Source organism: Haematobia irritans, chromosome 1 (genome assembly GCF_050003625.1).
Source record: "Haematobia irritans isolate KBUSLIRL chromosome 1, ASM5000362v1, whole genome shotgun sequence".
NCBI lineage: Eukaryota > Metazoa > Arthropoda > Insecta > Diptera > Muscidae > Haematobia > Haematobia irritans.
The window spans coordinates 128,973,828-128,989,367 of NC_134397.1; the positions used below are offsets into that span (position 1 = coordinate 128,973,828).

General features: G+C 34.7%; 1 pseudogene; it reads right to left on the reverse strand.

The window, feature by feature from the left end:
- Window positions 1-11,461: 11,461 nt before the first annotated feature.
- LOC142241917 (small ribosomal subunit protein eS4-like) lies at window positions 11,462-12,164 on the reverse strand (annotated as a pseudogene).
- Window positions 12,165-15,540: the final 3,376 nt, after the last annotated feature.

Below are 15,540 nucleotides of genomic sequence, written 5' to 3' on the forward strand. Positions count from 1 at the left end.
TCATAATTTCAAAAAATTAATATTAGCCAGGCCGAAATTTTGACAAAATTTTCTATAGAAATCAAATTTTGACAAAATTTTCTATAGAAATAAAATTTCGGTAGATTATTTTCGGCTCGAGTGGCAACCATGATTATGGACCGATGTGGACCAATTTTTTGTGATTGATATGTAATTATAGACCGATATGGACCAATTTTGGTATGGTTGTTAGAGACCATATACTAGCACCCTGTTCCAACTTTCAACCGGATGAAATTTGCTCTCTTAGAGGCTCCTCAAGCCAAATCTGAGGATCGGTTTATATGGGGGCTATATATAATTGTGAACCGATGTGGACCAATTTGTGCATGGATGTTAGAAACTATATACTAACACCACGTTCCACATTTGAACCGGATCCGATGAATTTTGCTTCTCCAAGAGGCTCCGGACGTCAAATGTGGAGAACCGTTTTTATGGGGGCTATATATAATTATGGACCGATACGGACCAATTTTAGCATGGTTTTTAGAGACCATATAGCAACACCATGTACCAAATTTCAGGCGGATCGGATGAAATTTGCTTCTCTTTGAGGCTCCGCAAGCCAAATCTGGGGATCGGTTTATATGGGGGCTATATAAAATTATGGACCAATGTGGACCAATTTTTTCATGGTTGTTAGAGACCATATACCAACACCAGGTACCAAATTTCAGCCGGATCGGATGAAATTTGCTTCTCTTTGAGGCTCCGCAAGTTAAATCTGGGGATCGGTTTATATGGGGGTTATATATAATTATGGACCATGTGGACCAATGTTTACATGATTGATAGAGACCGTATACCAACACTGTGTACCAAATTTCAGCCGGGTTGGATGAAATATGTTAGAGGCTCCGCAAGTCAAATATGAGGGTCCGTTTATAAGGGGGCTATACGTAAAAGTGGACCGATATGACCCATTTGCAATACCATCTGACCTACATCAATAACAACTACTTCTGCCAAGTTTCACGTCGATAGCTTGTTTCGTTCGGAAGTTAGCGTGATTTCAACATACGGACTGACGGACGGACATGCTCAGATCGACTCAGAATTTCACCACGACCCAGAATATATATACTTTATGGGGTCTTAGAGCAATATGTTGATGTGTTACAAACGGAATGACAAAGTTAATATACCCCGCATCCTATGGTGGATGGTATAAAAGGCTTCAAATCAAATCAATGTCCAAAAGTTGTAGAATATTTGGATGTTTAATTTCTTTGTAGTACAGTGAATTTTTGCTGGCTGGATTAGTTTTTGTTATGGTAACTGGTATGTTAGAATTTATACTATATTTTTGGTGCTTGTTGCCCTTTGGGAGTTGGCACCACTGCAAGAAAAGTATATTCGGGCTATTTTCGTTGCATTTTAAAATCGTATGGGCCGAATATTAAAAAAATTTCTAGCCGGTATTCTTTTGAGATCTTGGAAAAAGAAAAAAATCGCTGAGTATATCTGCCATTTCCCAACACTTTCGACTCTTAAACTGTCGAATAAGGTTACACATATAATAATCACGGTTAATGTGAAGGGGTATAAACAAATGTCCAAAGATTTCAAACTTGGCAACACTTATTCAACATGACCAAAAACATAAACATACACATATACAATCACAGTATCCCTAAATGAAGGCTAGAAGGATGCATTAGCAAACGTTGACAACGTTTGGAAAATTTATGCATCTCTGTTAGAAATTGGTTTGTAGAATATCGCTTTTTTGCTGAATATATATAAAATATGATATGTTGGAAAATATTTTATATTTATGTAGTTTGGTTTTAGCTATAATTCCAATTTATTCTTTTGGAAATAAATTCTGTATGTCCTTTGATTATTGGTGTATCATCAAAAGTAGTATGTAGATATAAAGATTGATTAAAAAAATATAAAACATTTTATCATTATTATTATTATTATTATTTATTTATTTATTTATTTTTGAATTTGTAAATTGGTACATATTCGTCTATAGGCAAGACTGTGTGTACGTTGGGCCACATTGCCCTATTACCTTACAGATCCATAACTGATATAGTAAATATTTAGATGACATATTTTAAATTGATTCTTAAAAATCGATTATTGTGAGTTCTCCCACTGCTTACAACCATTCCCCGATTAAATTTGCCTATAATTTCAATCCCAACCTTACAAAGATTATTACAGTGGGGTGCAAAAACGGTTGCGTCTTTGCCACGTACGACTATGATTTATTTGCTTAATAAAAAACGTCTATTGAGTTTAATAGGTACAAAATTTATTTCGTTTATAGTTTATTTCCTCACAAATAAAACTTACATTCAGATAAATTATATATTTATACTACTGCATTTATTAAAATAAAATACAAATGAGCCCTTGATTTTGAAAGTCGTATAAGTCATATATTTCTTGTTTCCATATTAAAAGTTTCCATTTTAAAGGATTAAAAAATATTTTTGTTTTATGATATAGGATTTTTCGGCAGTAAAGTAGTATTTATTATGATTGTGAAAAATATAACCATTTCTAAAAGGAAACGTGGTTTTGAAATGCTAAAATGACTTACGAGTATATCATGTTTAAAATGAACTGTATGACTTTGTAAATGACTTACACCATCAATGAAACATTTTTGCTTTTATACCCTGCGCCACACTGTGGAACAGGGTATTATAAGTTAGTGCATATGTTTGCAACATCGAGAAGGAGACGAGATAGGCACATGGTGTCTTTGGCAAAAATGATCAGGGTGGGCTCCTCAGTCGATATAGCCATGTCCGCCTGTCCGTGAACACATTTTTGTAATCAAAGTCTAAGTCGCAGTTTTAGTCCAATCGACTTCAAATTTGGCACAAGTATGTGTTTTGGCTCAGAATAGAACCCTATTGATTTTGGAAGAAATCGGTTCAGATTTAGATATAGCTCCCATATATATATATATTTCGCCCGATATGGACTTACATGGCCCCAGAAGCCAGATTTTTACTCCAATTTGGTTGAAATTTTGCACTAGGAGTACAATTAGTTGTATAGTCAAGTGTGCCCAATTTTATTGAAATCGGTTCAGATTTAGATATAGCTCCCATATATCGTTCGCCCGATTTACACTCATATGACCACAGTGGCCAATCTTTTACTCCAATTTTAATGAAATTTTGCACAGGGAGTGGAATTAGCATTGTTGATATGCGTGCCAAATTTGGTTGAAATCAATTCAGATTTAGATATAGCTCCTATATATATATGTTTTTATGATTTCGACAAAAATAGTCAAAATACCAACATTTTCCTTGTAAAAGCGCCACTGCTTAGTCGAAAAGTTGTAAAAATTACTCTAATTTTCCTAAACTTCTAATAGACATATATCGAGCGATAAATCATAAATTAACTTTTGCAACAATATTGTTGTTTGTAACACAATATTGCTCTAAGACCACATAAAGTATATATATATAATCTGGGTCATGGTGAAATTCTGAGTCGATATAAGCATGTCCGTCCGTCCGTCTGTTGAAATCACGCTAACTTCCGAGCGAAACAAGCTATCGACTTGAAACTTGGCACAAGTAGTTGTTATTGATGTAGGTCGGATGGTAGTGCAAATGGGTCATATCGGTTCACTTTTACGTATAGCTCCATATAAACGGGCCCCGAAATTTGGCTTGCGGAGCCTCTGAGAGAAGCATATTTCATCCGATCTGGCTGAAATTTGGTACATGGTGTTGGTATATGGTCTCTAACAACCATGCAAAAATTGGTCCACATCTGTCCATAATTATATATATGTTAATAAACATAAGCATTTGTGGGGGGTATCATTGGTATAGGTTTTGGAGATTTCCATATTTAAGAACTTGTTTATGGAAGTCTTGTCACAATCTGAGCAGAAATGTCTGATATTAGGAGCTATAGTTTATTTTGCATCTAAAGAGTTAGTATGCCACTAATATTGAGTCCATTATTAAACCAGTAAGGAAAGTCTAAAGTCGGGCGGGGCCGACTATATTATACCCTGCACCACTTTGTAGATCTAAATTTTCGATACCATATCACATCCGTCAAATGTGTTGGGGGCTATATATAAAGGTTTGTCCCAAATACATACATTTAAATATCACTCGATCTGGAAGAATTTGATAGGCTTCTACAAAATCTATAGACTCAAAATTTAAGTCGGCTAATGCACTAGGGTGGAACACAATGTTAGTAAAAAGTAAGGAAAGTCTAAAGTCGGGCGGGGCCGACTATATTATACCCTGCACCACTTTGTAGATCTAAATTTTCGATACCATATCACATCCGTCAAATGTGTTGGGGGCTATATATAAAGGTTTGTCCCAAATACATACATTTAAATATCACTCGATCTGGAAGAATTTGATAGGCTTCTACAAAATCTATAGACTCAAAATTTAAGTCGGCTAATGCACTAGGGTGGAACACAATGTTAGTAAAAAAATATGGGAAACGTTTAAATCTGAAGCAATTTTAAGGAAATTTCGAAAAAGTTTATTTATGATTTATCGCTCGATATATATGTATTAGAAGTTTAGGAAAATTAGAGTAATTTTTACAACTTTTCGACTAAGCAGTGGCGATTTTACAAGGAAAATGTTGGTATTTTGACCATTTTTGTCGAAATCAGAAAAACATATATATGGGAGCTATATCTAAATCTGAACCGATTTCAACCAAATTTGGCACGCATAGTAACAACGCTAATTCTACTCCCTGTGCAAAATTTCAACTAAATCGGAGTTAAATATTGGCCTCTGTGGTCATATTAGTGTAAATCGGGCGAAAGCTTTATATGGGAGATATATCCAAATCTGAACCGATTTCAAGCAAATTTGGCACGCAAAGTTACAACGCTAATTCTACTCCCTATGCAAAATTTCAACTAAATCGGAGCAATAAATTGGCCTCTGTGGGCAAATGAGTGTAAATCGGGCGAAAGCTATATATGGGAGCTATATCTAAATCTGAACCGATTTTGCTGATATTTGGCAAGTTTTTCGAGACTCATAAAATATTCGGATGTACGGAATTTGAGGAAGATCGGTTGATATACACGCCAATTATGACCAGATCGGTGAAAAATATATATGGCAGCTATATCTAAATCTGAACCGATTTTTTCCAAAATCAATAGGGATCGTCTTTGAGCCGAAACAGGACCCTATACCAAATTTTAGGACAATCGGACTAAAACTGCGAGCTGTACTTTGCACACAAAAATACATCAACAGACAGACAGACAGACAGACAGACAGACGGACAGACAGACGGACAGACAGACGGACAGACAGACAGACGGACATCGCTAAATCGACTCAGAATTTAATTCTAAGCCGATCCGTATACTAAAAGGTTGGTCTATGATTACTCCTTCTTGGCGTTACATACAAATGCACAAACTTATTATACCCTGTACCACAGTAGTGGTGAAGGGTATAAAAAGAGGAAATCGGTCAATTATTTGTGGGGAATAAATCCAAATTTGTAAAAATCGGGCTATATTATTATGTAAGAGCTACATGTTAGGCTAAATACTATCAGGCTAGTACATCAAAATTTGAAGTTTGAATAACATTGGTTAATAAATAAGAGTATTATGGCCAAATATGGCAAAATCGAGCGATGCATATATATGGGACCTATATTTAAATCTGAACCAATTTGTATAATATTTTCCAGGTATGATTGATACCACAGAAGGTTACCTTGTGTAAAATTTGAGTACGATCAGTTAATAAATGAGGACCCTATTGTCAAAAATAATTTTATTAGTGCCAAATTTTTCAAAATCGGGCAATACATATATATGGGAGCTATATCTAAATCTGAACCGATTCCGATGAAATTTTGCAGATTTAAAGGATGATGAAAAAGTTTTTTATGTGCAAAATTTGATGACGATCGGTTTGTAAAAATGCACAAGGTGACCCATTTGTCGAAATCGGGCGGTACATATATATGGGAGCTACATCTAAATTTGATCCGATTTCTTCCAAATGCAATATCGTTCATCCTTGTGCCCAAAAAACTTCCTGTACCAAATTTCATACAAATCGGTTAATAATTGCGACCGGAATCATGTTAACAACAAATACATGGACAGACGGACGGACACCAAGCGCTAGATCGACTCAGGAGGTGATTCTGAGTCGATCGGTATATATTTTATAGAGTCTAAAATCAATATTTCTGGTAGGCACATTATGTTGTTTAGGGTATAAAGAGTGATAAAAAATTGAATTAAAATAACTTCCTGTGTTGTTAAAATAAAGAACATCTTCAGGAGAACAATTCTTTAAGTGCTTTTCAAGTTGTGCCTTTGGAACAACTTCCACTTTATTTTTGTTGTGTACATGAACCGATCTCACAGTTTTATATATGGTATATGACTCTTATTTTTACTTCCAACATATTTTGAATTTAAACATTTCTCTTTATCAGTTTTGTTTCATATTACCAGCGATTTTCTATAGCAATGCTTAAGACTCCAAATCAATGGTGGAAGGTTCTTGAACCTTGGTTGAACTTAAACAACTGTTTGTTTTAAATACTGAAAGTATTTATTCGAAAAATAAAAATCGAAATCCTCTTCCGCGCCCTTAACAATCCAAACGAAAATGTTTACATTTTATTCTTCTTTTTTGCCATTTTTATACCCTTAGCATAGTTGGCACAAAAATAGGAATACGAATCAAAGAAAAAAATTTTATAAAAAAAAGGGTACACATATGTATGCAAGTCTCTTAAAGAGAAGTGCGTTAAAAGTATCTAGTGGATTTGTCCGTCGGTTGGTTTAGATATTAGATGAACATTTATTCTTTGGCTTACTATCAGGGTTGTTTGCAAATAACTTCAGTGCGTATTTCAACGCATAATTTAAATAAATTGAGGATTTCAGTCACGTATGTTGACGATTTGTCACGAAATAATTTTTACGACTTTATTCCTTTAAATGCATCATCTTGTGACGCCTGTTGTTGACTTTGTCCCTTTTTTCGTTGAGCACTCTTCACCGCCCAAAAGTGACTGGTGTTACCAATTCACTTCAAGCCAGCCAAGTCAGTTAGTCATTCAAGATTTTTATGCCAGTGGTATATGATGGTGTGCGTGCGTGGGTATGTAAAATTTTTATTTAGCAGTATTTTTTTTTTTTGTTATTGGGTTAAATGCGTAGTGTATTAGTTATTCTTTCGACGAAATACATAGTCATCTTCTTAATGTTTAATCTGCATAGTGGCTCGAAGAAGTGATGATAATATTAAGTGATATCGTAGAAAAAAGGGCCCGAAACTTGAACAAATATTTAGGCCAAATGTTCACAAGAAAAAAAGTAGCTCGTAAAATATGGCAAATTTTGAACTTCAACTTAGGTAGGCGCATTTCTACTCAGGTAGTTCAAATGTCAAAAATTTTATGAAAACCTCGTAATAATTGTTATTTTTAACTCTTGTGCAGTGCACGCGACTCTTTAAAATTAGTTAAAAGTTTTACTTAAAGTGGTGTAATCCGATGTAGTTTGAGATTACAAAGATTCGGTCATTTTTTCGTGCCAGTAACGAAATTTTTACTTACACGTATAATTATTTTTTTCATATCAGTTAATTCAATTTTATAAAACTTAACGTCAGTAAGTTTATTTTTGTTTACTATGGTGCACGAAATTTCTACCAATTTTCTAACCAGAAATGCGCTTAACTAAATTGAAGTTCAAAATTTACCATAAACTACTTTCATCCACAATTTTCTTATTTGGGTTGTGGTCATTAGCGTACACTGAAAAAAACAGTGAACCCACCAGGAAAGAAAACTTTCGATTAATTTTAGAAAATTTTTAATATTTTTAGAAAAATTTAACTAAACAGTATTACAAACGCTGGCAACACTTCGCAAAAAGAAGTAAATATTTTTCGAAAAATTCAAGAAAATTTTTTAGACATAATTAATTTTTTTCACTTGTTAAAGAAAATTTTGTAGTTTGAAGGAAAAAATTGGAGTTCAAAATTGCAAGAATGTCTTTAGTGACATACGACGTCCATGATAAACGCATTTCTAAATTTAAAAATTTTAAGAAATAATGAACTATGTTGTGAGAAATACGAATTTAGTAAATCTTTATGCTTAATTTATGTATAGTTTTTTCCGTTTTTTAGTTAATTTAACTAACGTACGCAAAAAATTATTAAAGTAAAGGAAACTTTCTCCAAACATAATAATTCCATGAACTAAAATAAAGTCAAATTGGCCTAAGTGAAAGAGAAAGTTCACTTTTTTTTGAGTGTAGTTGGACAATTCTCCTAGGGGGCTGCAGACCCCCTAGCTGAAAATTTATAGACTGAACTTAAAGGTTAAATTAATGTTTTACTTCATAAAAATGAATAAAAAAACATCAAAAAACTCGACAATTAATTTATAATAAAGCAACTAAAAGTAGTTCAACACTTTTCCCAGCAAAAAATTGGGAGTTGTTCTAAAAGCACAAAGAAGTTAATTATTTTAATAACACAGGAAGTTTTTTTTTCATTTTTTTTCATATTTTCATGCGTAATTTTTTGTTTTCTTTTTTCAAATAGTTTAAAAAAAGAGTAAGAATTAATAAAATGGTACAAATTATTCAAATTTTGCCACAAAAATGCTAAATCCATTATAGAAAAATCGATATTTTTTGAAAATATTCGAGGGAAGACGTGTAAAACAAGCGTTAGAATGCATTCAAAATCATAAAAAAGTATAAAAATTATTTATTTGGGAAAATATCACAATTTTTTTTTTAATTCGCATTCAAACCACTGAATTCGGATCACACCTTAAGAAGTGATGCAAATTCATTGCAACGGCTGTTGAAACGGTGGACATTCGTTCTATGACAAGTTCATATTACATTCATCGCTTCTCCGCCAATTTTGCACCACTTCCAGGCCCAAAAAGAACATTTTCACTTCTATTTTGGAGATGCTTTTTTGCAGAATTATTAAGATATTAATTTATGAAAGAATAGTTTTAATATCAATTACTATTTGTTAATTGTGGGTAAATTTTTTCTGAGGGGTCTAAGCCCCCTCCTCAGAGGCCTTCCTACGCTTATGGTTGTGGCAACGGACGCTAATTTAGTTCATATGAAGCTTATGTTGGATAAATACACCCGATATCAATAAAAGCAACTTTATTTCTTAATCGGCCTGTATAAGAGGAGTATAAGAGAAGTCAAATCTGGGTATCGATTTATATGGGGGCTATATATAATTATAGACCGATATGGACCAATTTTTGAATGTTGTTAAAGGGCATATAAAATCACATAAATATCAGAAAAATGCCAAAAATCTTTATTTGAATCAATTGGACAGTTTGAAGATTATTTCATGCAAATATTGACCGTGACGGCGCCTAAAATAATCCCTCTGCTTAGTCCAATTGTGGCATACTCTTTCTAACATTTCGGCCGGTATCTCACGAATAAATGATTCAATCTTGTCTACCATTGCACTAATTGAAGCGGACTTGTCTGTACGAACATGAACTTTAGCCAAAAATTGTCTAAAGCAAGGATCCGGAGCGGCCCATTTTTTTCGCTCCGGAAAAACATCGCACAGCTCCCGCTCCTTCATTTTAATATACAACATACAACTACAGGTCTATTATAACAGAAAAAATCAAAACAAAGTATTTCATGCTATACATCAAATAGTAGTACAAAATTCATAATTTTGATTGCTAGTTTAGATTAATTACAAGCATGTCCGAGTGATATTTGGTCAAAATTCGTTTTTATTATTCAACATAGTTCCCTTCAAGAGCGATACAACGATTATAACGACCTTCAAATAGTTTGATACCATTTTGGTAGTACTCCTTCGGTTTTGCCTGAAAATAGGCCTCAGTTTCGGCGATCACCTCTTCATTGCAGCCAAATTTTTTCCCTGCGAGCATCCTTTTGAGGTCTGAGAACAAGAAAAAGTCGATGGGGGTTAGATCCGGAGAATACGGTGGGTGGGGAAGCAATTCGAAGCCCAATTCATGAATTTTTGCCATCGTTCTCAATGGCTTGTGGCACGGTGCGTTGTCTTGGTGGAACAACACTTTTTTCTTGTTCATATGGTGCCGTTTTGCCGCGATTTCGACCTTCAAACGCTCCAATAACGCCATATAATAGACACGGTTGATGGTTTTCCCTTCTCAAGATAATCGATAAAAATTATTCCATGCGCATCCCAAAAAACAGACGCCATTACTTTGCCAGTGGACTTTTCAGTCTTTCCACGCTTCGGAGACGGTTCACCGGTCGCTGTCAACTCAGCCGACTGTCGATTGGACTCAGGAGTGTAGTGATGGAGCCATGTTTAATCCATTGTCACATATCGACGGAAAAACTCGGGTGTATTACGAGTTAACAGCTGCAAACACCGCTCAGAATCATCAACACGTTGTTGTTTTTGGTCAAATGTGAGCTCGCGCGACACCCATTTTACACAGAGCTTCCGCATATCCAAATATTGATGAATGATATGACGTTCCTTTCATATCATTAAGGCCTTTTCTACCTCGATCAACTTCATTTTACGGCCATTCAAAATCATTTTGTGGATTTTTTTGATGTTTTCGTCGGTAACCACCTCTTTCGGGCGTCCACAGCGTTCACCGTCCTCCGTCTATGTGTCAGACCGGGGACTTACCAGACAACCTGTTAAAATTCGTCGGAGAAAATCGTTTAATATCATCATGCCTAAGGCGGAGAGCCTTTCAAATGTTGCATGAATTCACCGTTCACCGTCCTCCGTGCTCGTTTCACCATGCTTGAATTTTGCATACCAATCAATTATTGTTGATTTCCCTGGGGCAGAGTCCGGAAAGCCAAGTTTTTCCTTCCACCGTATTTTTTCCCTTCAGAAAACAGTATTTTATCAAAACACGAAATTCCTTTTTTTACATTTTTTTCACAATAACAAAAGTTGCTTCACAAAAGACGCTCCATCTCACAAACTAATTGACTTACAGACGTCAAATTTTACACGAATCATTTGAAGGTTGGTACTATATACTAATAATGATATGTGTCAGACCGGGGACTTATCAGCCAACCGCTATAGTATAACTTGTGCAGCTGGAACCACTAGAACTAGAAATGCTAGTTGATAAAGGGGGTGTGCTCGTCGTTCATTCCAAAATTATATCCCATGGCAGGCCTTTGACAAATACAAATGGACCAAGCGGAATCAAAACACGTAAAGAAGTCTAAAGTCGGGCGGGGAGTACTATATTATACCCTTCACAACTTTGTAGAACATATATGCACATCTTTATCTAAATCTGAGCCGATTTGTATCAACTTTGACTCTCTTAGATAGAATTTTAAATCATTCTCTGTGTAAATTGGATTAAAATACCGTTAAAAATTTTTATGCAATATATATGGGAGATATGCCTAAAGTTTATGTATGTTTTTTTCATTTATTTGTAAAATGTAAACTTAAATTTCTGTTATGGTAAAAACGAGCTTACACATTACTTCTTGGAAGCCAAACGCTTGTCACGTTCTTCAGCAATGCTCAATTTGATATCCTTACCCTTTGGCTAACTGATGTAGGGCTTGTTGCCCTTACCAATGATAAAGACATTGGTCAAGCGGGTAGCAAATACATGGCCTTGAGAGTCCTTAATGTGCACAATATCGAAAGAACCAGGATGTCTTTAACGGTTTACAACGGTACCGACACGACCCAAATTTCTACCTCCAGTGATCATGCATAAATTGCCAGAATCGAATTTGATGTAGTCGGTGATTCTGCCAGAAGCAATATCAACTTGAACGGTATCGTTAGCCTTGATCAACGGATAGTACGGCCGTCATGAGTAACAACGAATGGAACACCCTTGGCTCCTAATTGAGTGTTGCGGACCTTGCACAATTTGTAGGCAGCTTCTTCATTTGAAATGCGATAAATGGTGAAACGACCCTTAATGTCATAGATCAAACGGAAATGTTCGCCGGTCTTTTCAATGGTGATGACATCCATGAAACCAGCTGGGTAGATAGAATCGGTGCGTACCTTACCGTCAACCTTAATCAAACGATGCATAACAGTTTTGGCACCGTCCAAGGCATACTTTAGAGGATTTCTCAAGAAAATCATCAAATGCTAAACGTTTCAAATGCTTCTTAGGATCTTGTAAGATACGAAAAAAAAATCTGAACTAAAATAATTTCACCGACATTTAATATACTTATCAATTATATTCTTTGAAGCAAATCAAAGTAAATATCTGGTATCCAGGGCCAACAAAATCCATATCGGACGAAAGCTGTATCTAAATTTGGAAGCTGTAACTTAATTTGAAATTTTGGCCACTGTGGTAGTAAGAGTCTAAATCGTCTGAGTGAAATACCTGTATATGGGAGTAATATCTAAATCTTAACCGATTTCAAACAAATTTAGCGCACTTGACTAATTTTACTTCTTATGCAAAATTTGAAGCAACTTAGTAAACAATTCTGGTTTCTGGGGCCAATTAAGTTTATATCGACGAAACATATATATGGTAGCTATATTTAAAATGCAAGTATACGTATACAGGCAGACGGACATCGCAAAATAGGCTCTGAACTTAATTCTAGGACGATTGGTATACTAAATGGGTCTCAGACTGATTCCTCTTGGCGTTACATACAAATGCACAAACTTACAGAACATATCTAACATATTTACAAAAATTTAAAGTTTTCCTGGGTTGTGGAATACAAATCAGTTAAATTTTTGATTAACAATAACATATTTTTCGGAGCGGTTTTTTCGGCTTTAAAACGCTCCACTGTAGGTTAGGTTAGGCCACACAATACTCGTAGCTTCATTGTTATGTACGGTTGCCACTCGTGCCAAAAATAATCCACCAAAATTTGAATACAATTTAAAACAAAAAATCTATCAAATTTTATAAAATCCTATTTTGAAGTTTTTGATTAAATTTTTGTCAACATTTTATTTCTATCGAAAATTTTGTAAGTTTTTTTTTCTTTATGGGATTTTGGCCAATCATTTTTGTCACAATTGTATTCTATAGGAAATTAGGTCAAAACTTTATTTCTATAAAGCATTGAAGTACCATTTATTTGGAGAGGACTATTTTGAAAAATCTTCCAAGACATCAAAAATTCGCCCAATCTACCAAACCTATATCTGAACGATTTTTCCCTTTTTAAAGACAATTTCATTAATTTTAACATTGAGAATTTTTCTGAATTACTAAAGTCAAGTTGACCCCAAAAATTTTTCTTTCATGTTATGATACCCATTTTTAAGTCAAAGCACTTAATTATAAGGACAATACGATTTCATCGAAAAGTTGATCGACTTTTGGACAAGGAAAAAAACTTTATATTAGGGAAATGCGTCTTTTATGCTAAGCAAAATTTGCATTCGTATTTTAAAGACTTGAAATCTTTGACCTTACGACAAAAATTTTTTTCAATGTACCCTCCACCATGGATTGCGTAGAAACTTCTACTAATCAACAATAGAAATACTTGGGTTGTGGTAACACATGCCGTGATGACAACACCCAGAAAAAAGTGACCACTTCTTTAAGTTAAAATGAACTCATTGTGAAGAAATTTGAACTTCGTATAGCGCCAAAGATATTTTCATTTGTTTGAACGATGTGATTTTCGTAGAAATTATGTAGAATGCATTCCATATATTACTACAGAATGAAAAAAATTAACTGAATTGAATTCATATATGGAATGATTTTATTGAACTTTTTTCATTCATTTGGACAAATCTTACATATTTGTGGTAAACCTTTTACTTCAAAATTAAAACTGTTTACCTTCGTTTTTAAATACAGTTTTATTTATTTATATAGGCAATTTGTTGTTAAATAAAAGACATTTTTATTAATATATTAAATATATTTATTAAGAATCAACAGCATCGTCTGGCCTTGAAATATTAGTTTATTATTCCACTATTTCCAATTTCCATATAATGTTACCAACTGTAAAACGTAATTGTTTTCTTCTTCTTCCTTTCACTTTTAATAAGATGCTGCGTAACGATTTTGTCCTCCTTTTACAGTTTTAATACCTACAAATATAAAAAATTATAAACCAATTTTTTCACAAAAGGTTAGCTTCACTGAATGTTACCTGATAATTGAAGATTCCAAAATGAAGACGAATGAAGGGCCCAGCATAAAAAGCGTCGCCAAAAAAGTAATGAAAATGTTCTTTTTGGATCAGGAAGTGGTGCAAAATTGACGCAGAAGCGATGAATTTAACATGGGCTTGTCATTGGACGGAAGTCCTTCATTTTAACAGCCGGTGCACTGAATTTTCATTACTTCTTTAACAGATTGGCTGATAAGTCCCCGGTCTAACAAAGAAAAACACTTTTTTTTTGTCAAAATTCGTTTTTATTATTCAACATTCGTTTTTATTATTACCTTCAAGAGCGATACAACGATTATAATGACCTTCCAATTTGTTTATACTTTTTGGTAGTACTCCTTCGGTTTTGCCTCAAAATAGGCCTCAGTTTCGGCGATCACCTCTTCATTGCAGCCAAATTTTTTCCCTGCGAGCATCCTTTATTACTTTGCCAGCGGACTTTTGAGTCTTTCCACGCTTCGGAGATGGTTCACCGGTCGCTGTCCACTCAGCCGACTGTCGATTGGACTCAGGAGTGTAGCGATGGAGCTATGCTTCATCCATTGTCACATATCGACGGAAAAACTCGGGTGTATTACGAGTTAACAGCTGCAAACACCGCTCAGAATCATCAACACGTTGTTGTTTTTGGTCAAATGTGAGCTCGCACGGCACCCATTTTGCACAGAGCTTACGAATATCCAAATATTGACGTTTCTGATATCTGATATCTTTAAGGTCTCTGCTCCGTCCTCCGTGCTCATTTCACCACGCTTGAATTTTGCATACCAATCAATTATTGTTGATTTCCCTGGGACAGAGTCCGGAAACTTCAAATATTTTAAAAAATTCACAATTTTTTTATTGGATTTAGCATTTTTTTCGACAAAATTTAAATAATTCGTACCATTTTATGAAAGTTGTGCCTTTGGAAGAACTTCCAAATTTTTTTTGCTGGGGGGGTTGTTATTCTGTTGGTGTTCAATAATTTTGAAAAAAAAAAACGAAAATTGTTCTCACTAATTTAAAATAACAAATATTTTATATATTCTATTTGTTATGTATTATATTATTTGACTATATTATATTTTAATAATCTCTCCGTATACCATAACAACGCGATTCCAACTAAAAAAACAACCCACGCGCAAACATATCGATTACATCGATGACAGGTATCGATTACAGGTAGATATAATAAATATAGCAATCCCACGGCGGCGGGTTCTACGCACAGGATTGACCCGATGGATACCAGCCATCGGCCAGCGGCTGCCACCTCAGTGTACGTGTTGTCTCGTCCATTTTTTCGTGTTGGAGAAGGTGCATCCCGGGGAGCCTTATCCGCCTGCTTTTGGTCCGAG